The 22417-nt window shown below is 39.0% G+C and overlaps 1 protein-coding gene across 6 annotated transcripts in view; it reads left to right on the top strand.

The window, feature by feature from the left end:
* The window catches only part of acads (acyl-CoA dehydrogenase short chain), a 141684-nt gene that overhangs the window by 60789 nt on the left and 58478 nt on the right, over window positions 1–22417 (top strand). The gene's annotated exons all lie outside the window — the stretch shown is intronic.

The raw sequence follows: 22417 nt of genomic DNA, 5'->3' as shown, positions 1-22417 counted from the left end.
TAACATGAAACTTCCTCCAACATTACAAACGCTCCAAGGCTACCAAAACATGTGAGGAGTTAAGCCACTATGAAAGCTTCTCGATGTGTGTGTTATTGCTACTTTTTATGATAGGCTCTTAATTAGCAATAGAAACAACATTTTATTTGCACTGTTTTTTGGAACATGTTATTCCATTCATGATGAAAATGTTAGTTTCTCAGTATTATTTCAATTTAGTTACTAATATTGTTAACAATGTCAAAGACTAAGTATTGCAAACCCTTTTATTGTCTTTCAGGGCTGAACTGGTATAGTGTCTGCATTGGGTTGTTAAAATAAGTCAAGTCTAAAGAAACTTGTTGAATTTTTAAAGGTAATAACTAACGATACATCAGGGTGTCTCCAAGGACCTACTCATAAGGTTCAATGTAACAGGTCATTAACAAAAACTGAGAGGGGATGCAATTGTAGTCAAACCACTCATGAGGATAGAAAATAGGTTAGCAGTTAGAAGATAGAGAATGGGGATAATGTGTTAATTTTTTTCCCCTTTAATTGGGATTTGGTAGCGACTGGGCACTTGTAGTGACAGCACCAGTCCTCTTACTTCCACTTTTACCTGAACATGCCCAAGTGATTGAACACAATTTCAGCAGATTGCTTTTTCAGTTTGAAGGATGCTATGAATCCACCTGGGCTCCTGCAACTGGCTAGTGAAAGCAAACAATTGTATTGAACAAGGCTGAACAAATAGAATGTGAATTTGTCAACAGCTACTTAAATTTCACCAATGCTTTACTAGATATACTGGTGCAAAGCTGTTGTTCATAGAACTTGTGCTGAGAACGAGTACGAGTTTTATAAAACTTGGAAATAACTTTCTTGTAAACTTAGGAGGTTGCTCCATTTTATCTTGGAGTTGTTAGCTGTCACATCAGCATGGTGCATCTTGTTGTGGAACTCAAATGAGGATAAAGATAAACATTAGTAAGAGCAACATCAGAGGCTGAAGGAACAGTAGTTACTTATCTGTCAAAGATCTGCAGCTACAGAGGAGCGAAGGTTCTTGTGCAGTATGAATGTTTGCAATGGACTTATTTATCTGCAAAGTACATAGGCAGAAGATGAGCTTCTTCCATGTCTGAACATCAACTTCCACAGAGTCTCATATCAGTCTTTTGAAACAGGACATGCTGCCATTTGACCATCCATTTTCAGTGGAGCAAAATTTAAACATATGTTTGACATTATTATGTAGTGTTAAAAATGCATAATCTTGTTCAAGTAAAAATCTTTAGTCTTCTTCCAAGTTCTTCTGTGTATTATCATATGTGTCTTCAGCCAAAGCAGAGCCAAGGCTGTTTAAGACCTTCTGACTCCCAAGGAAGACTTGGCTGATATTCTCACGCCTTGGAAAGGATGTAGCTGGAATTCCCCACAATGATACTTAGGTTAGGATTATATTTCCTTGACTTTGTAAAGAAGAGGATATGGGAAGAGCGAGGAGGTGAGACAAGAAGGCCCAGAGACAGAACGAGAGGAAAGGGAGAAGAAGAATGATCAACTGCAGGGAGAATGGGAAAGTAGAGGAGAGTAGACATTGAGAGGACAGAGGATGAGAAAGGGTAAGTGAGGAAGTAGAGAGAGAGAGAGAGAGAAAGCAGTGAAAATATAGGGGAAGAAGAGAAAGGGTAATAGAAGAGGGGAAAATAGTGACAGAGGGAGGAGGAAGAATCAGAAGGTGTGAAAAGGAAAGAGAAAAATGGGAAGGGTAAGAGAGGGAGGGGGTGATGTGAGATAACAGCAGGGAAGAGTGGAGGGAGGTGCAAGTGTGAAGAAAGGGAAGATATGAAAGAGGATAGTGGAGAGGGTGACAAGAGGGGAAATAGGGTGACTAGTTTTTCCTCTCTACAGAGCTAGCTGTACCTCCCTATTTCAATTTTTTTCTGTGTCCAGCTGCCAGTTTTTAAAGTAATTGTTGCCATGGCAGTATTGATTTTTCCCTACCACAGTAATTTATTTGGTTCTCTCCATTGCTACCTCACAAGCAAATTAAATCTTTCTTTCTTTGTCAGTCCTTGACCTGAAACATTGTCCCTGCTTCTCTCCTCACGGAAGGTTGGTTAGGAGGGTTCAATCATTAGGTATTAATATTGAAGTAGTAAAATGGATTCAACAGTAGCTGGATGGGAGATGCCAGAAAGTAGTGGTGGATAACTTTATCATGTTGGAGGCTGGTGACTAGTAGTGTGCCTTAGGGATCTGTACTGGGTCCAATGTTGTTTGTCATATACATCAATGATCTAGATGATTCAGATTATTGTCATTTAGAAAGCACAAATGCAATGCAGTTAAGAAATGAAACAACATTCCTCCAGAATGATATCACAAAAGCATATGACAAAACAGACTACACCAGAAAATCCACATAACGTTTGGCAATCCCCAATCCAGAGTCTGGAGAGGCTGCTGCGTATTAATATCGTGCTACCGTCTTAGCCTGTTCCCCGGAAAGAAGCTTCAAATCCATGACGGGGCGGTAAATTGGATTAGTAAGTATGCAGATGATACGAAGATTGGTGGCGTTGTGGATAATAAAGTAGGTTTTCAAAGCTTGCAGAGAGATTTAGGCCAGTTAGAAGAGTGGGCTGAAAGATGGCAGATGGAGTTTAATGTTGATAAGTGTGAGGTGCTACATTTTGGTAGGATTAATCAAAATAGGACATACATGGTAACTGGTAGGGTATTGAGGAATGCAGTAAAACAGAGTGATCTAGGAATAATGGTGCATAGTTCCCTGAAGGTGGAATCTCATGTGGACAGGGTGGTGAAGAAAGCTTTGGTATGCTGGCCTTTATAAATCAGAGCATTGAATATAGGAGGTTGGGATGTAATGTTAAAATTGTACAAGGCATTGGTGAGGCCAAATTTGGAGTATTGTGTATAGTTCTGGTCACCGAATTATAGGAAAGATGTCAACAAAATAGAGAGAGTACAGAGGAGATTTACTAGAATGTTTCCTGGGTTTCAGCACCTAAGTTACAGAGAAAGGTTGAATAAGTTAGGTCTTTATTCTTTGGAGCATAGAAGGTTGAGGGGGGACGATAGAGATATTTAAAATTATGAGGGGGTTAGATAGAGTTGATGTGGATAGGCTTTTTACATTGAGAGTAGGGGGAGATTCAAACAAGAGGACATGAATTGAGAGTTAAGGGGCAAAAGTTTAGGGGTAACACGAGGGGGAACTTCTTTACTCAGAGAGTGGTAGCTGTGTGGAACGAGCTTCCAGTAAAAGTAGTAGAGGCAGGTTCGATATTGTCATTAAAAAAAAATGGGATAGGTATATGGACAGGAAAGGAATGGAGGGTTATGGGCTGAGTGCAGGTCGGTGGGACTAGGTGAGAGTAAGCGTTCGGCACAGACTAGAAGTGCCGAGATGGCCTGTTTCCGTGCTGTTATGGTTATGTGGATGTTACTCGAGCTGCTGAGCAGTTCAAACATTTTCTGTTCTGATTATTTATTTCCAAAGTAGTTTGCTCCTCCATTTGAAATATTTTAGGGTATCTAAGTGAGCAAATATTGAAAGTCTTTGTATTATACTCACAATATAGTATTATAGAGAGAAACTGTTTCCTCTACCAGAAATTAAGAACTTTGGGTACATAACCGTAAGTCAGAGTAAGGTTTATTATCATTGACTTATGTCATGAAATCTATTGTTTTGCGGCAGCAGTACAGTACAATATATAAATATACTATAAATTATAAGATAGATATTCCATTAAGTTTCAGTGAGAAAGAAGAACAAGGATGTGAAGGTAAGAGAACCTTGAATGTTGAAAGAAATGATGAATTCAATCAAGAAGAAAAAGGAAAAGCTTAGGAAGCTAAAATCAAACAGTGCCCTTGAGGAGTATAAAGAATCCAGAAAAGAACTCAACAAGGCAATTAGGCAAGCCAGGAGGGGCCATGGAAAGTACTTTGCAAGTATGATTGAAAATGATCCCAAGGCATTCACGAAGAGCAAGAGGAACCACTCAAGAGTAAAAGGGGGAACATTTGGTTGGATGTGGAGGATGTGGGTGAGGTCATTAATGAGTACTTTATATCTTTATTTACTGAGGAAAAAGATGTGGAGGATGGGGTGCTCGATGTTGAGTGTATTTATATGCTAGGGCACTTTGAGGTAAAGGAGAAGGTACTGCTAGGGCTCTTAAAGAGCATTATGGTGAATAAATCCTCAAAACTTGATGGGATATACTCTGAGTTATTGGGAGAGGCTAAGTCCTGGAGGACTTTCGAGTAGGAATGTTGTTTCATTAGGCAGGAAGGGAATAGGAGTAAATCTGGAAACTCTATACCAGTGATCCCCACATTGGTAGAAGGGATGCTACTGGATAGAATTCTTAGGGACAGGATTTATGAAAATTTGGAAAACCACGGCCTAACTAGGGAGAGCCAACATGGTTTTGTACAGGGCAAATCATGTGTTACTAAATTGATTGAGTTTATTGACGATGGTGATTGATGAAAATAGAGCTATGGATGTTGTCTACAAGGATTTTAGTAAGGCGTTTGATGAGGTCCCTCATGGGAAGCTCATCCAGAAGATTACAATGCATGGGAACGATGGTGATTTGGCCATTTGGGCTTGCCCAGAGAAGACAGAAGGTAGTGGTTGAAGGGGCTTATTCTAGCTGGAGGTCTGTAATTAGTTGTGTTCCACAGGGATTAATACTAGGATCTTTACTGTTTGTGATGTATACAAGTGACCAGGATGAAACTGTAGATGGGTTGGTTAGTAAGTTTGCACATGATGTGAAGATTGGTGGTGTTGTGAATAGCGCAGAAGATTGGCAAAACTACAGCAGGATAGAGATCAAGTGTAGAAATGGACAGAGGAATGGCGGACAGCTCAACCTGGCCAAATGTCAAGTGTTGCACCTTGGTTGGTCAAATACAAAGAGATTGATAAAGGCACAAACCTGAACAGTGATGATGAGCAGAGGGATCTTGAATTTTAGGTTCATATCTTCCTGAAAGTGGTTACATGGGTTGATAGAGTGGTCAAGAAGGCTTGCTTTTATTAGTCGAGACATTGAGCTCAAAAATTAGGAAGTTATGTTCAGCTTTATAAAACACTAGTTAGTCTGCATCTGGAGTGTTGCATACAGTTTTAGTTGCCTCATTATAGAAAGGATGTTCAGGCTTGGGATAGGATGCAGAAGAGGTTTACCAAGATGTTGCCTGGAATAGAGAGTGCATTCTCTAACAAGAGGTTAGACAAACTTGGGTTGTTTTCTGTGGAACAGTGGAGGCTGGGGGAGATATGATAGAGGTTTATAAGATTATGAGAGACATAAAAGAGTGCACAGACAATATCTCCAAGTGTTGAAATGTCTAATACCAGAGGGCTTGCGTTTAAAATGAGAGGAGTTAGTTCCAAAGGAGATGAAAGGGGAAAGTTTTTACGCAGAGAGTGGTGGTTGCCTGGAATGCATTGCCCAGAGTGGTGGTCCAGGCAGAAGCAGAAACACACTCACACTCTTCTGGTTAACTGGGACCAGTACATTTTGGCTCAATTAAGTTGCTGTCCCAATTAGCTGGTTTCATGGGAAGTTTAAAAGGTATGAAAGACAAACTGAGTAACAAATTATGTATTTAAGTGAATTACAGAACAAATTATAAGCTATCTATAGTACTACACTAGTATAAAAGTACAGTAGTTCCAAATAGTTATCGACGGAGGAATTCATCCAGTGTATCCAATGAACAAAATCAGTGCAGAAACCTAGTACTGATAATAGACTGCCTTCATACAATATCTAATTTTCTATTTCCATTGTAGTATTCAAGATGATTGGTGATACCTTCAAATTCTTTGTATTTCCTTACTTGATGAAATAGTAAAATTGTTTCATTTTCACTCCCAGCTATTTCTGGCATTTACAAGCCCAAATGTTTGAAACCGCATTTAGCAAAACAGTTCAGAATCATCTTACTGCTTATTTCTCACCAATTAACAGTAACAAAAATCACTGCTTTTTACACACAAGCACACGCAATTGATTCATTTTAAAAACAGTTCGCTCTAAGCATGGTGTGGCATCTAACGGCCAACCACACGGGACTGATGCTAGTTAGAACCAGTTCAGCAACAGTCTCCTGTCCTAATTAAGTGGCATAGTGTCCCAATTAATGGAAGAGAATCCTGGCTACTTTCTTGATTAGTTTTGTTCTTTAAGAGTTGTCCCAAATAAATGGCTGCCCCAATTAACTGATGGCTCAATTAACCGGAATCCACTGCATTTGGAATTTGCTGTCAGGGCTAACTGTTCACTGTAGCTTTCGTATACTGTGAGAGGATATGGCTCAACTGTTCATTGAGCATACAGAAAATTGTGTGTTCAAGTATTACTCCAGAAACCAGAGTGCTTAGAATAATCTAGGTTTACATTTGTACTACTGAAAATGCTTCAGGGGTTGGAGATGCTGGACTTTTGGATGAGTTGTTAAACTGAATCACTGACTAGTCTTCAAGATGTTGTGATCTCACGATACTTGATCAGCCAAGCTGTTCCGGAAACTTGGACAATATTTACCTCTCGATGGACGTTGTTCTGAAATAAACCTGAATACTATCACATTGCTGTTTTAAAACTTTGCTGTGAACAAATCGGCAGTCACAATTGCGAAATTACAACAGTGCCTATTTCACAGTGCTGCTTGCTGTAAATTATTTAATGATGTCCTGAAGGTGTTCGTGAAATGCAAATCTATCTGCCTTTTCATTAGATATTCATTTGTAATTCCAAAGCTTACCGAGATATACATTCCATTTTTGTCTCATTCACAAATGTCTTCAAGTTGACAGTGCTTTCTATGCAATACTGCTTACTGCATATTCCTGCAGTCGAAATCCATATTCCCACCAGCTTTCAAAGCTTACATGGCTTATTGCTCATCAGCTGATTGAAAATGTCAGTGATATTTGCATGCAGCTAGTACTGCCTTTGTTGTTTATTGGCTGTACACACCAATGGGAGTCTCAGTGATACAATTAAAATTTAAAATTGCCGTACATCTCCTTGAGTCTTATGGCTGCACGAACTGGTAGAAGATTTTTTTTCAAAACTGAAGCAGTGCTGTGATCCTTTGAATAATTATCTAACGCAGAACCAAAGAAGATGCTGTTGGAAGTACAGAGCAGATCAGTAAGCAGTGCAAAGAGAAAAGTGAAGTGCATGCTTCAGCTGATTGTTCACTGATCTGTGCATCGCTGTCTCTGTTTCAAATGTCAAACTTAGCATTTTTAAATGTAATTTTCACACTGAATGCTATTTCCTATTTAGCCCTTCTCTGTACATGCAGTTTGTACTTTTAAGTGTTAACTGTCATTATTTTTCTAGATCATTTTTGGAATTGTAAATATTTAAGTATAAATAGTTGCTATGAGATAAAATCTGACTCAAATGGATAAAACGAATTAGGAAGAAAAATAACAAAAACCTTGGTGAAGTAGAATTTAAGGAGCATTCTAAAGATGGGAAAGATTTAGAGGATGAGTTCCAGTATTGAAGAGCTTGGCAGCTAAGGATACGGCTGCCACTGGTGATCTGCACTGCGAGAGTGCAGATTTGAAGGAGCACGATATTTTTAAATTGTGGGATTGGTGAAGGTTTTAAAGCATTGAAGATTTTCACTTATGCATGTTACTAATTGATCCAGGGGTGACCAGTTATTAAAACATTTAAAAGTAATTCTAAGCTTGATTAATAGTCATTGCACATATTAACATTTTTCTGAATTGGTAAAATTGAGACACGAGATTCCGGTTAATGCAGGAATCTGGAGAAAGGAACTAAATACAAGAGGAACTCAATGAGTCAGACCACATCTGTGAAGGGAAGTGGACAGTCGAGGTACTGGGCCAAGCTTGATGAAGGGTCATAACCCGAAACATCAACTGTTCCATTTCTCTCCATAGATGTTGCCTCACCCACCGAGTTCCTCCATCATTTTAGACACCAGAAATCTACAGCATAGTACAGGCCCTTCAGCCCTCGATGTTGTGCCAACCCATATATTCTTAAAAAAAAAGTACTAAACCCACACTACCCCGTAACCCTCTATTTTTCTTTCATCCATTTTGTTTCTGAACAGTGAACCATAAACCTGAAGGGCAAACTAACCACATTATTTTACTCTATAGTCAATGTTATCTGAATATTCACTGCCCTTCAGTTGTGGTATTCTTTCTATATTTTACTCAGAGCACTTTAGTTAAGATGCTTAATCATTTACTAACATGAATGATCTAACATGAAATATGGTACAGGGCTTTTCAATTTTAACTGACATTGACAAAATTCTACGGACAATGAGAGCCCAGAAAGCAAAGTTTTGAGCATGTTTCCAAGTACGATGTAATGAGTATCACCTGCTGTTTACAATTATTTAGGAACTAAGTCCCACCAATGTTCTTCAATGTTGGATTTTATAGCTAAGAGCATTTAGATCTGACTGGAATATTGGGTGATGTTTGTGCAGTAGCTTTTACAAAGTAAAAGAAAATGAAGAGAATATGTGTCTACGTATAATCCCAAGATTTCCACATCTAAGCCAGCACTCAGTTTGCTTGAGGTTCCTGCAATTTAGTTTACTTCAGAAACATCAGTTGAAGATAACAAAATGAAGGAGGATGGCAGAAGAAACACATTTTTGAGGCTAAAATAATTTTGGATTGTTGTTCAGCTCTGAGGAGCTCCAGTTTAATGGGTGTCATTTGCTTACAGCTACTGTTAGAATATTAACTCACTGCACTCTTTAGGTCAAGTTCAATTGTCATTCAACTATACGAGAATATCCATGAATACAGCCAAATAAAACAGTGTTCCTCCAGGGAAAAGGTGCAAAACACAGTACCAACTGTCACATACAGCACAAGACATGGATAGCTCATAGCAGTAAACATATAGTCAAGCAAAAAAAAATAGCCCAAGTCCTTGAGTGACTTGTCTTGTAAATTGATGGATTGGTGGTTAGAATGCTTAATAAATATTTTCTTTATTGATTATCTTTAAATTTAAAATCAGTGATATTTTTTGCACCACAGAGCTGACCTTTTCTAGTTCTCTGATCTCATATTACCAAATGTTACGTGCTGAAACATATTTAGTAAATTACACTGTATGCCACATATTCCTCAGAAATCTCTACTAAGTTCTGCAACGTGCTCTGCAGATAAATGGCTGTGGGAATAGTTACCCTAGTTTCTCTTCCTCCTCAAGCAGTGAATTGTTACATCTTTAAATCTTCCCCATTCTCATTATTTCAGCTTCTGTATTCTAGATTGCTAGTGTTAGTAAGCATTTTTACTCTCAGAATTTAAATAGTGAACTTTGTGTCCTTTCATTTCTGGATTTGTCCTGTCATCCACTAAATCTTTATCACATTCTTAAAGGCCAGAAAAGCTTAAAACTTTGCAAAATTATCAGACGAACACATTGAATGTTTATAATATAGAGCTGTTTTTTACCTCTACATCTGAATTTTCCATTGTTCAATTTGGCAGCTCAGCCAGTCCTCTACGGCTTGCATCCTGGACCGTTTTATTCAAGTATTTTCATTTTCTCTGTTTAATAGCTTCTGATCCACCAGTGCCTCATTTTTTTTTACCATTCTTTAAATCACAAAATGGAATGCTAACTTTACAGAAAGAAGCTACTCACATCAGAACAAAAGTAATAGGATCATAAGCCATTCAGCCCCTTGAGCCTGCTCTAACATTCAGTAAAATCAAGATCATATATCTCTGTACCATTCTTCTGCCCTATTCCCATATGACTTCATTCCTCTAAGTACTCATTAATGTATTGATCTCAGTTTTGAATAAAATAATGACTACACCTCCTTTGCCCTATGGAGCAGAGAATTCCAAAGATTCATCAACCATTCTGTGAAAAAATTTTCTACTTATTTTAGTACTAAATGCCCCACCTCTTATTTTTAGACTGTGACCTTCAGTTTTTGACTCCTGAACCAGTGGAAATACTGTCACGCCCTTTAAGGATATTGTCTGTCCCAATGAGGTACCCACTCATTGTTCTGAATTTTAGAGATCAGTTAGAAACACAGTCTGCTAAATCCGTCCTCATACGACATCCCTAGAACCATGATAATGAACCTTCATTATAATCTCTTCTAGAACCAGTATAATGAATCTTCACGACAATCCCTCAGTAACAAGTATGTCCATTTATAGGTAAATAGACCAGAATTGCATTTCAGATATTGTCTCAACAAAGCACTATATAATTGCAGTAATTTGCTTCTTTAAAGAATTTTAGCTCCCCCCAAGAGCAATGCAGTTAGTTTTGCTTCCTATCCGTAACCCACAGACATGCAGAACTTCTGGTTTTTCCAATAAATGAGCATGGTTTACCTCTATCAACTCTGGCCAGATCACACACATGGCTTCCTCTCAACCATGTCTCTTATAAGAACAGCCCCAGATTCTCCTTTGACATGATGCAAGTCTCTCAAATATTTTAATAATTGCATTCTGTATTTTCTGCAAAATCTTCACATATTTCTTAAAGCTGAAATGGACATGCTTTTCAATTGTGGCTCACCAAATATTTTATAATGTATCTCTGTAACTTGTACTCTGCATTTCTATTTTGAAGCCTTTGAATCTGAATATATTTTTGATTACCTTCCTCATCTTACTCTGCCACCTTCAATGATTCATGCAAACATCCAGGTGTCTCTGAGCCGCCACCGTAAAACTGTACCCTTTATATTACAACAACTCGCCTTAATTAGAGACAATACTGTGTACTGTACCAGCAGTTATGGTGGAAATGACAATAAAAAGTGACTTGACTTGATTAGATAACTGAAGTTTCAGGAAAATAAAAATTGTGGTGCTGAAAGGAATGAGAGCTGCCTTGCAGTGAAATCTCTGCATCTTCATGAGAAAAATGAGAAATAATTAATTTGATACCATCATTTGAACTGAAATTTTAAAATGACAAAAATTGGCATCAGCTGAAAAGAAATGAAAATGGCAAAATCAGAGCTATTGCTGAATTTGGTACAAATAGACAATTCTAATGGGAGAGTGTAAGAAAATAAATGCCCAAAATATGACAAAATAGAACTGATCTTGGCATCCTTGGAAACTAAAGCATAAGATGATGGATGAATGGGAGATCTGACCTTCAGATGACTTGTAAAACAGTTGCACTTGTATGATATGTTCATAAATTGAATCACCTTGAAGCAGCTTACACAACAAATTCACTTTGAAACATCTGTGGGTCGTCATTTTGTGGCGTTGTTCAGATTGACATAAATGAGTGGCAGGTTAATATCTGGAACAAGCAAACGCTGGAGAAGCATTTATGGTGGGGTGGGGGGAGTTGCTGACGAGTTGTCGAGACCCTGCATCAGGAAAGGTGAATGGTGTGGGGTGAGGCAAGGGCCTGGAAGTGGATCAAGAAGGGGTAGGTGATAGGTGGAACAAGTACTAAAAAGATAGATGGAACCTGGTTGACGGGAGTGGGTGGCGCAGGAGGTTAGAGGTCGAGGGACTTGCTGGAGGGTGAAAGGTAGAATACCAAGGCTACCAGTGCTGGATTCTGATAATGGGAAACATTAAAGGAGAGATGAAGGGCATGGGAGTAGAATTAGGCCATTCAGCCCATCAAGTCTGCTCCATCATGTGATTTACATCTCAACTCCATTCTCCTGCCTTCTTTCCATAACTTTTGATGCCCATACTAATCAAGAAGCTTTAAACATATCAGAACATAACTTCTGCTTTAAACCTACCCAATGACTCGGCTCCCAGAGCCACCTGTGACAATGGATTTAACAGATTCACCACCTCCTGGCTAAAGAAATTCCTCCTCTACTCTGTTGTAAAGAGACGTCATTGTATTCTGAGGCTGCGCCCTCTGGTCCTGGACTCCCCTGCTATTGAAAATCTCCTCTCCACACCCACTCTATCCAGGCCTTTCAATATTCATATGTTTCAATGAGACTCTCACGCATATAGGCCCAAAGCCATCAAATGCTCCTCACGCATTAATCATTTCATATTCGGGATCATTTTCATGAACCTGCTCTGGACCCTCTCCAATGCCAGCACATTCTTTCTAAGATAAGGAGCCCAAAACTGCTCACCATGTTCCAAGTGGAGTCTGACCAATTCCTTATAAAGCCTCAGCCTTATATCCTTGCTTTTATATTCTTGGCCTCTCAACATGAATGCTAACATTGCAAATTGGGGGACCAGTTTGTGCGGGGGGGCGGGGGTGGCAGGAAGGAAGGGGTGGGATATTTTGGGTGAAATATTGAAGGACAAAAAAAGGTAATGGAGTGGATATGGGCAAGAGAGCAAAATTGAGAGTACTGAAGGAGAGAGGAGAACATAGAGGTAAGGGTTACCTGAAATCTCTGTTTTGAGGAAGGAGTGCAAAATGCAGTACTGTGCTTTATCAACCACAGAAGAAGGAAGCCACATTTGTGAAAAAGGAGATTTTTTAAGAGGAATTCAATCTCTATTCTTATTGGAGGGGTTAGGGGGATGGGGTGGTGAGAGAAGTGGGAAAGGCAGATAAATATCTTTTGTTGGTATTACTAATTAAATGAGGTAAATTAGTAGGGTGTGGGGAGTCAGTCTGGCATGTATTGGTATTCACCTATTTTTGTTAGCCATGTCATTAACATAATTCCTTGGTGTGCACATAATGGACCCACAGCATCTCCTCACTACTTAAGAAGGCACAGAAGCATCTACACTTTTTGAGGAGATTGAGGCATGCAAGGCTCCCCACTCCCACTCTAACAACTTTCTACAGGAGCACCATCAAGAGTGTTCTGTCTGGCTGCATCATTGTGTGATACAGAAGCTGTAAGGCAGTGGACCGCAAGTTCCGACAGAGGACAGCAAAAACTGCTGAGAGGATCATCAGGGTCTCTCTCCTGTCTATTTAGAACATAGAAATCTACAGCACATTACAGGCCCTTTGGCCCACAATGTTGTGCTGACCATGTAACCTACTTTAGAAGCTGCCTGGAATTTAACCTACTATAGAGCCCTCTATTTTTCTAAGCTCCATGTACCTATCTAAGAATCTCTTAAAAGATCTTTTTGTATCCTATTTGTGACATTTATTTGGGCCTTGCCACCCAACCCACAATCTCTTTGCTCCACTACCACCAGGAAGGAGGTATAGAAGCATCAGAAGCAGGACTGCCAGACTGGGGTAATAGCGACTTCCCTCAGGTGGTAAGACTAATGAATACTCTGCCACCACCAAGGTCTCATCAGTAGGACAGCGAACTGCTTACTCTACTCTTTACTGTATACTTGTGTTACATGTATTTTGAATTATATTTTATTTATTGTATAATATGTTGGTTTCTGTACTGCGTAAGATATATGTTGTGTGGGAACACTATGGTCTGGATGACATTGTTTCATTTGGCTGTATGTATGTGCAGTTGAGATGCTAATAAACCTGGACTTGAAGAATTAATCATTATTCCATAATATGTGTGTATAATAGAATGGAGAAAATGTTCTAGTTTTGAAAGAATGATTGCCAAATGTCCTGGTATTTTTACCAAGTAATTAAATGAGTTATGGTAATCAGATATGTGGCTTGTTAGCATGGAAGATCAGGAGGTCAAGAGCAGCCTATGAAGTGAAGTGTGTAGAGATGTTTTAGATTTGTTCTAATCACAAGCAGTATTATTCATTAGAACTGATTTTGTTTTGAAGTTGCTTGTTCATCTTTGTTCCCTACTGGGCTTCAAATTGAATATTTCATAAATACCCTGCAGCTTGTTTTTCCCATTGGTAATTTAATATTTCCTGTATCCTTCTAAAAGACTGTCAGGCTGTCAGAATACTCAACATGTCTTTTCACCTTATTGCGGTGGGTGGGGGGTGGGGAGTCGATTGGATATTTTCTTTATTTTTCTCTTGGGATTAACAGTAGTTAAGAATGGTTTCAATTAATGCAAGAGAATTTCTAAGTGAAATGTGATCTAAGAATCTGTAAAATAAAGACTAACGATGTTTATAATCGTTACCATCATCTAAACAAAGCCCAAACATTCTCGACTTCTGATCTGTATCTAAAAGAAATACAGTTTATGTAGAAATAGAAATAAATTTTGAATACTGATCAATACTGGAATTCTGTTGAATAATTTAGCTTGATAGCTCATTAGCAATTTCCATTATTTTACTGATGATTGTGAGTTGATCAACAGGGCTTTCACCAGGTTGGTCTGGATTTTTCCTGCATACCTGGGCAATTTTCTACATCGTCAGGTAGATGTTAGCAGCTTGGCTAGAAAAAGCATCTAGTTCTGGAGTACTGGAATTCAGTACAACGCTTAGGTGTTTTCTGATCCAATAGCCTTAGCTGAATCCTGTGCCCTCTGCTGTTTGGTAGTATCTTGCAAAAAAAAATTGAGTTGGTTGATGACTGGTTTCTGTGATTGTGGGGATTTCAAGACAAGATTGACTGGTTGTGAATGTTTCAGCCTTATCGTAAGCAGTTGCATATAGGATCCTGCTGTTGTTAAGGAAGGTGATGTTTTCCTATTCACTATTTAATTGTCCATCACCTTTTGCAATTAGATGTGATAAGATTGCAGTTCTTCAGTCTGATTGGTTGTCAGATTGTTTAACTTTTCATATTGCGTGGCGTCTTTGCTGTTCAGTTAGTGTTTGGTCCTGTGTTTAGCTTCACCACACTGAAGGCCTCATCATTTTTGGGTATGTCTCATGCTGTGAAATAGGCCTAAAAGGCCAGTTAGTCTACTCCTATATTTTTAGCCTTTCTTAAATGTATCTATTAACACATAGAACATAGGAACTGGTCCTTTAGCCCATCTTGTCTGTGTTGGGCATGGTGCCAAATTAAACTGATCCTTTCTGCCTGCACATGATCCATTTTCTTCCATTCTCTGCATATTCATGTGCCTATCTAAAAGCCTCTTGAACGCCATCTGCTTCCATTATCACCCCTGATAGTGTGTTCCAAGCACTTGGCACTTGCCTGCATGTGCCTATTAACTTTTCCCCTTCTCACCTTGAAACTATGCCTTTGAGTAATTGACATTTCTACCCAAAGAAGAAGATCCTGGCTGTCTACCCTATTTATGCCTCTCTTAATTTTATTAACTTCCAACAGGTCCTCCCCAGCTTCCAAAGCAATCCAAGTTCATTCAACTTCTCCTTATAGCTAATCTGTCCAGCATCCGAGTAAACCTCTTCTGTACTCTTTCGAGAGCCTTCACATCCTTCCTGTAATAGGGTGACCGGAACTGTGCGCGATACTTCATGTGTGGCCTGATCAAAGCTTTGTACAACTGCAGCATGCCTTCTTAACTCTTATACTCTATGCCCCTGGTTATGAATGCCAAAATTCCCACTCCATTTACCAGCAGTACCATTTTCAGGAAGGTAAGGACTTACTGTACATCAGTACTGTTACAGGTCCTGCCATTAACTGTATCCTCTCCCCTTATTTTGATATTTTGTTCTCCTTTACGCTTACGTGCTGAAGAATGACAATAGACTATCTTGAATGTTACATTTGATCTCTTAAAATTCAACATCTCATATTTGTCCAAGTTAAAGTCTATCTGCAATTTTCCCATCATATCTGTATCTCAACTACATCTATTGGAGTATAAAAATATTATGGAGTATAAAACTTGTATCATTTGCTGTGTAACTAGTCAGTTTGCTGTGCATGTACTCAATTTAGTAGAATGAAATCTTAGGAATGTAGAAGACAATGGTGTGTTAATGAGAGGTAGCTAAAGAAATGTGGATTAGAACATTGCTCAGTTCTGAGTTTATTATTTGCTATGCATGTACCCAATTTGGTAGGAGACTGAAGTCTTAAAAATGTAGAAGACAATGCTATGTTAATGAGAGGTAGCTAAGAGATGTAGATTAGAACATGATTAAACTAATTGATAGGAACAATAGGGACATGATGTACGTGTAGTACGTGTAATATGCAACTATAGATCGATTACATATGCTAATACAACTGGACAAATACTATAAAAAATGCTGTGTCCAGAGATCGGTGGGCAATCAGCGACTAGCTCAATGACTGTCTCAGCTTTGATTTGCAAATTAAAGTTTAACCCTTCTTGAAGAATCTTCTGTGTCTCCTAGTCATTTGTGAGGCACGAAAAACCACGGCACATCCTGCCATTTCCTTTGGCAGCCCTTACTGTCTGCAGCCCCCATCAAGTTTTGTGTTGTCTGACAACTTGCTAAGCAACCTGTTTATATTTTTGTTCATTATTTTGCATACGATGCCTATTAAAAAGTATTCACCCGTCCACTTGGAAGTTTTCATGTTTTATTGTTTTACAACAATAGATTTAATTTGGCTTTTTTGTCACTGATCAACAGAAAAAGACTTTTTCCTGTCAAAGTGAAAACAGATCTATACAGAATGATCTAAATTTATTACAAATATAAAACACAAATTAATTGATTGCATAAGTATTCAGACCCTTTAATATGACACACCAAATTATCACTGGTGCAGCTAATTGGTTTTAGAAGTTACAAAATTAGTTAAACGAGATAACCGTGTGCAGTCAAGGTGTTTCATTTGATTGTAGTAAAAATACACCTGTAACTGAAAGGTCCAACTACTGGTGAGTCAGTATCCTGGCAAAATCTACACAAAAAAACACAGAAATTTACAGCACATTACAGATTCTTCGGCCCACAATGGTGTGCCTAGAAACTGCCTAGAATTTCCCTAGTGCATTGGCCTCTATTTTTCTAAGCTCCACGTACCTGTCTAAGAGGCTCTTAAAAGACCCTATTGTACCTGCCTCCACCACCACCACCACCGTCAGTGCATTCCATGAATGCACCACCCTCGGTGTGAAAAACTTACCCCTGACATCCCCTCAGTACCTTTTCCCAAGCACCTTAAAACTATGACCCTTCGTGTTAGCCATTTCAGCCCTGGGAAAAACCCTCTAGGTATCTACACGATCGATGTACCTCATCATCTTATACACCTCTATCAGGTCACCTCTCATCCTCTGTCGCTCCAAGGAGAAAAAGCCAAGTTCACTCAACCAGTTCTCATAAGGTACACCCTCCAATTCACGCAACATCCTTGTAAATCTCCTTTGCACCCTTTCTATGGTGTCCACATCCTTCCTGTGGTGAGATGACCAAAACTGAGCACAGTACTCCAACGGGGACTGACTAAAGTCTCGTATAGCTGTAACATTACCTCATAGCTCCTGAACTCAATCCCACGGTTCTTCTTAACAGCACTGACAACCTGTGCAGCAGCTTTGATTGTCCTTTGGACGCGGACCCCAAAATCTCTCAGATCCTCCACACTGTGTCAAGAGTCTTACCATTAATATTATATTAATAATATTAAATATATTAATAATACATTGAAGACAAAAGAACACTCCAAGCAACTCCACAAAAGGTCTTTGAAAAGCACAAGTCAGGGCTGGATACAAGAAAATTTCCAAGTCACTGAATATCCCTTGGAGTACTATTAAGTCAATTATCAGAAAGTAGTAAGAATTATGGCACAGCTGTAAATCTGCCTAGAGCAGGCTGTCCTCAAAAACTGAGTGATCCTGCAAGAAGGGGAATACTGAGGGAGGCCACCAAGAGATCTATGACACCACTGCAGGAGATACAGACTTCAGAAGCTGAGATAGAGACTGTGCATACAACAGTTGTGCTCTAGGTGCTTCACCAGTCGCAGCTTTATGAGAGAGTGGCAAATAGAAAGCCACTGTTGGAAAAAAAACTCATGAAATCTTGGCTAGAGTTTCCCAGAAGCCATGTTAGAGACTCAAATCAGCTAGAAGAAGGTTCTATGGTCTGATGAAACCAAAATTGAGATTTTTGGCCATCAGAATTAATGCTATATTTGGCGTAAGCAAAGCACTGCACATCATCAAAAAACACGCCATCCCTACCATGAAGCACTGTGGTGGCTGCATCATTCATTGGGGATGCTTCACTGCAGCAGGCCCTGGAAAGCTTGTGAAGATTGAGGGTAAAATGAATGTAGCAAAATCCAAGGAAATCCTGGAGGAAAACTGGATGCAGTCTGCAAGAGAATTGCATCTTGAGAGAAGATTTGTTTTCCAGCAAGACAATGACCCCAAGCATAAAGCCAAAGCTACACAGGAATGGTTTAAAAACAACAAAGTTTATGTCCTGGAATGGCCAAGTCAGAATCCAGACCTCAATCCAATTGAGAATTTGTGGCTGGAGTTGAAAAGGGTTGTTCACTCATGATCCCCATGCAATCTGACAGAGCTTGAGCAGTTTTATAAAGAAGAATGGGGAAAATTGCAGTGTTCAGATGTGCAAAGCTGATAAAGACCTATCCACACAGACTCAGGGCTGTAATTGCTGTCAAGGGTGCATCTACTAAATACTGACTTGAAGGGGGTAAGAAATTATGCAATTAATTATTTTGTGTTTTATGCTTGTAATTAATTTTGATCACTTTGTAGAGATCTGTTTTGACTTTGACACAAAAGAGTATGTTTCTGTCGATCAGTGTCAAAAAAGCCAAATTAAATTCACTGTGATCCAATACTGTAAAACAATAAAAACATGAAAACTTCTAAGAGGGTGAATACTTTCTATAGGCATTGTATATCAAAAACAGCAGAGATCTTAGCACTGATATTTGTGGAGCATACTTACTTCCAGCACTTCCCTATAATTAGCTTCAATCACTCCCTGCATTATCAAGAAATGCAGTCTCACCACTTGTTGGCTAAAGATTTTTCTTCTGAATTCCCTACAGTAGTGAATGTAACATGCATGCCTTTGTAACAATTCTTGCTTTAATGGTGTCATACCTGCTGGGATTGCATTGTGCCTTACAACAGTGTAGTATAGAAAGTTTCAAAGCAGGTATTTTGTTTGAAAATAAGTTTCATTTCAAGATGGTAGGTGACAATGTCAAACTATTTTTCAGGATACTGGAGAGTTAATAAAGAAGATACTGAGAAAATGATCATGTGAAAATACATAATTAACCGTGAAGTCTCTTGTGCCTCAGCTGCCTGGAATATATTTCTTTTATCTTCCCTTTTAAGATAATTCTCCAAATCAGTCTCAGTAACTTTTTATTGATTGGTCCTGATAACTCCTAATATAGCCTAGTGTAAAATTTTCTTTGACCTTGTTCTTGTGAAGTGCCTTGGGTTGTTTTATAACATTTAAGGTAGCAGGTAAATGGAAGCTGTTGATGTTGCAAAGACCGGCATATTTGCCATTCCAGCACATCAAACCTGTAGTGAAATTTTGCTGCTTAGGAGACATCGAGGCAGATTGGAGCTGCCTGTTAGCTGCAGGTGTTAATGCAACAGATGGGACTTCTTGCTCTTTTGCGGAGCCAGAGCATGTCCCTATGGTTGATGACAGTTGGATTTCGATCCTTTTTCATGTTTATATGCAAGCCAGTTGTGTGTGGTGTAATGCTGACCTAACTGTTAAAGGAGCCAGACAAACAGATCTAATATGGCTGTGTTGGAAAAGGAAAAAGAAAACATGTGGGGCAGGGGTGATAAAAGGCAGAGTGAGATTTATTCTGTGTCCATCTAAGGTACAGATAATCTGGGAGTCTGGATTTTAACAATGAATGCTTCCATTCCCAAGCATCAGTACTAAAACAAAGAGAATAAAAAAAAGAGCACAAAGCAGAATTTGTATGCTCAAGGTGTTTGGGGGAGGGGGATCACTGAACGTTCTGTAGCAGCTACCCTGCACTCTCACAAACTGGGTCCATTGTTTGCAGTTGTAAATGGTGCTAGTTTACTTTGATATTTTGCCCATGCTGTTCAACTCTACATGTGACCTCAGGGCTTGAAGGGGAAGAAAGAGTTTGGCCAAAGGAATTATTTTTAGTTCTGTTTTTATCAAAAGCAACTACTGTATTCGGGAGTTTCTGAACCATCAACCCTTATCCTGCATTTTTATACTATTATGTTACAGTAACCTTTGGTACAGAAAACTGACTTTCCTTTTGCACAGTGTTACCACACCCTCAACATGGATTTCTTTCCTCTGTAGCAGAACCAGCTAAATTCTGTGTTCCTGTACAAAGTACTTCCAAAATGAGCTCAAAGCAAATGTATTATCAAAGTATGTACATGTTACCATGTGCTACATCGAAATTCATTTTCTTACAGGCACTTACAAAAAAAATTCAGTAGTAGAACTTATGAAAAACTATGCATAAGGACTGACAAACAACCAATGTTCAAATAAAAAAGAAAATCACAATGAATGCAGAAATCACATTACAGGCCATTCCCGGGTGATGAAAGCCTGACTTATAGATACCCCTACATTTGAACGAGCTCCCATAATATTATTAAATTCGGAAGTCTGGCACTGTACATATGTTTGTTCTTACAAATAGAAGAACTAGTTTCCTCTTTCCACTTTTAATAATTGTTCATTCTTATCAGTCTTTTATGTGGTTTTGATGCTTTTCATTACAATATTCTGGAGGCAAGATTATCATATTGATTAACTTTTGTGTATTTTCATTCTTTTGGAAAAATCTACTTATAATGATTGCAAAAATGGAACTCGTTTGTTACCTAGGACTGCCAGTATTTTTTTTTTAGCTTGCGAAGCACAATTATGCAAACTTTAATCAGCTGGGACTTATTACTTATTACTTACTTGTGAGTGCTGAAATAAAAACAGAAAGCACTGGAATTATTTAAACCAGCAGGCAGCATTAAAAACTCCTAACATTGTTTTAAATCGAAGCACATGAATGTCCAGAAATGAAAATGAAATTTCCAGTACAGTAAATAATACATTCCTCCAAGAGGATCACAACCTTGTTGTGGTTTGGAGGCTTGCATGCTTTAATGGCCCGGAAAACTATGTTGGCTGGAGTCAGGGCTTTATGTTTTGGCTCTTGATAGGGTCACCCATGCCAAACAAGTCAAAGGGTAGAGACCAGACTAATCCAATCCTCCAGGTTTGGGGGTTCAGCTCTGGGCTAACGACTCTTGACTGGTCAAACAAAATTGTTACAGAAACAGCAATGGAGAACTCTTCTACATCTGGGTGCAATGGTATTCCTGAGTCTCCACCCAGATCTTGCATAATTGACAGTCAACCGAGAGAAAGCTACGGACACAATGTAAGAAGCCATGAATGCTGTCAGAGATGGAGGACCTTCATTGCTGCCAGTGTTGTAATGGGAAAAAGAAAGGAGAATAGGTAATACAATAATAAACCATTTAAAAATTCAGAACCCTTGAGAGTACCAGGGCTAACTGGCACTTCACGTTTCCATGTTATTTAATGGCAGTCTACCAGCAATATACTGCTAGAATGGAAGCAGTAAAGGAGCAGGGTAGTTGGATGGTAGCTTTCATATTTCCACATTTAGTTTTTAAATTTCCATAACAGCATAACATGCTGTTAGGCCCACCATTGTTTTAACACATAGTGTAAGCCTGTGCCTTTCTGAAGCACGTAATGATATTACCGTTTGCAAGGCTGTTGTATGAATGTAGTCATACAGTGGGGAAATAGCCCTTTCAGCTCAGCAAGTCCACAGCACCAATCAAGCACCCACGCACGCTCACCCTACACTAATCCCATTTTACTTTGCCCATATTCCCATCAACACCTCTTAGAACCTTTCATGCATTAGAGGCAATTTTCAATAGCCAGCTGAACAATCAACCCACACATTTTTGGGATATGAGAGGAAGCCAGAGCACCAGGGTGTGGGGAACAACTAGATTGCATGGATGTTGAGAGGATGTTCTCAATAGTGGGGGTGTCTTGGACCAGAGAGCACAGCTTCAGAATAAAAGGATGTCCCTTTAGAACAGAGATGAGGAAGTTGTTTTTCTTTAGCCAGCAGATGGTGGATCTGTTGAATTTATTGCCACAGACAGTTGTGGAGGCCAAGTAGTTGGGAATATTGAAAGGTGTGGTTGATAGCTTCTTGATTAGTAAGCTATTGATTAGTAAAGCTGTTTGGGGATAAGGCAGGAGAATGGAGTTGAGAGGGATAATAAATCAGCCATGATCGAATGATGGAGCAGACTCGATAAACCAAATGACCTAATTCTGTTCCTATGTCTTACTGTCTTACAAGTCCCTGCAGTTACATTGAATTCACAAACTCTACATGAAAAGTTCTTAAGGTCAGCATTGAACTTGGATCACCAGAGCAATGAACTCCAGCTCTACTAGCTGTATCACTGTGCAGTCCCAACAAAGATGTTTGTTCTTTGATATTATGCCCAGTTTCCGATACAAATTCATGTTTTATTTTGAGGCTCGTCTCAGCAAGATTCGTTAGTGAGTCCTTTAAACAATCTC

The sequence above is a fragment of the Hypanus sabinus genome, chromosome 13 (genome assembly GCF_030144855.1).
Source record: "Hypanus sabinus isolate sHypSab1 chromosome 13, sHypSab1.hap1, whole genome shotgun sequence".
NCBI classification, from domain to species: domain Eukaryota; kingdom Metazoa; phylum Chordata; class Chondrichthyes; order Myliobatiformes; family Dasyatidae; genus Hypanus; species Hypanus sabinus.
Note: the sequence above shows the minus strand (reverse complement) of the source record. Positions and strands in the feature narration are given on the sequence as shown.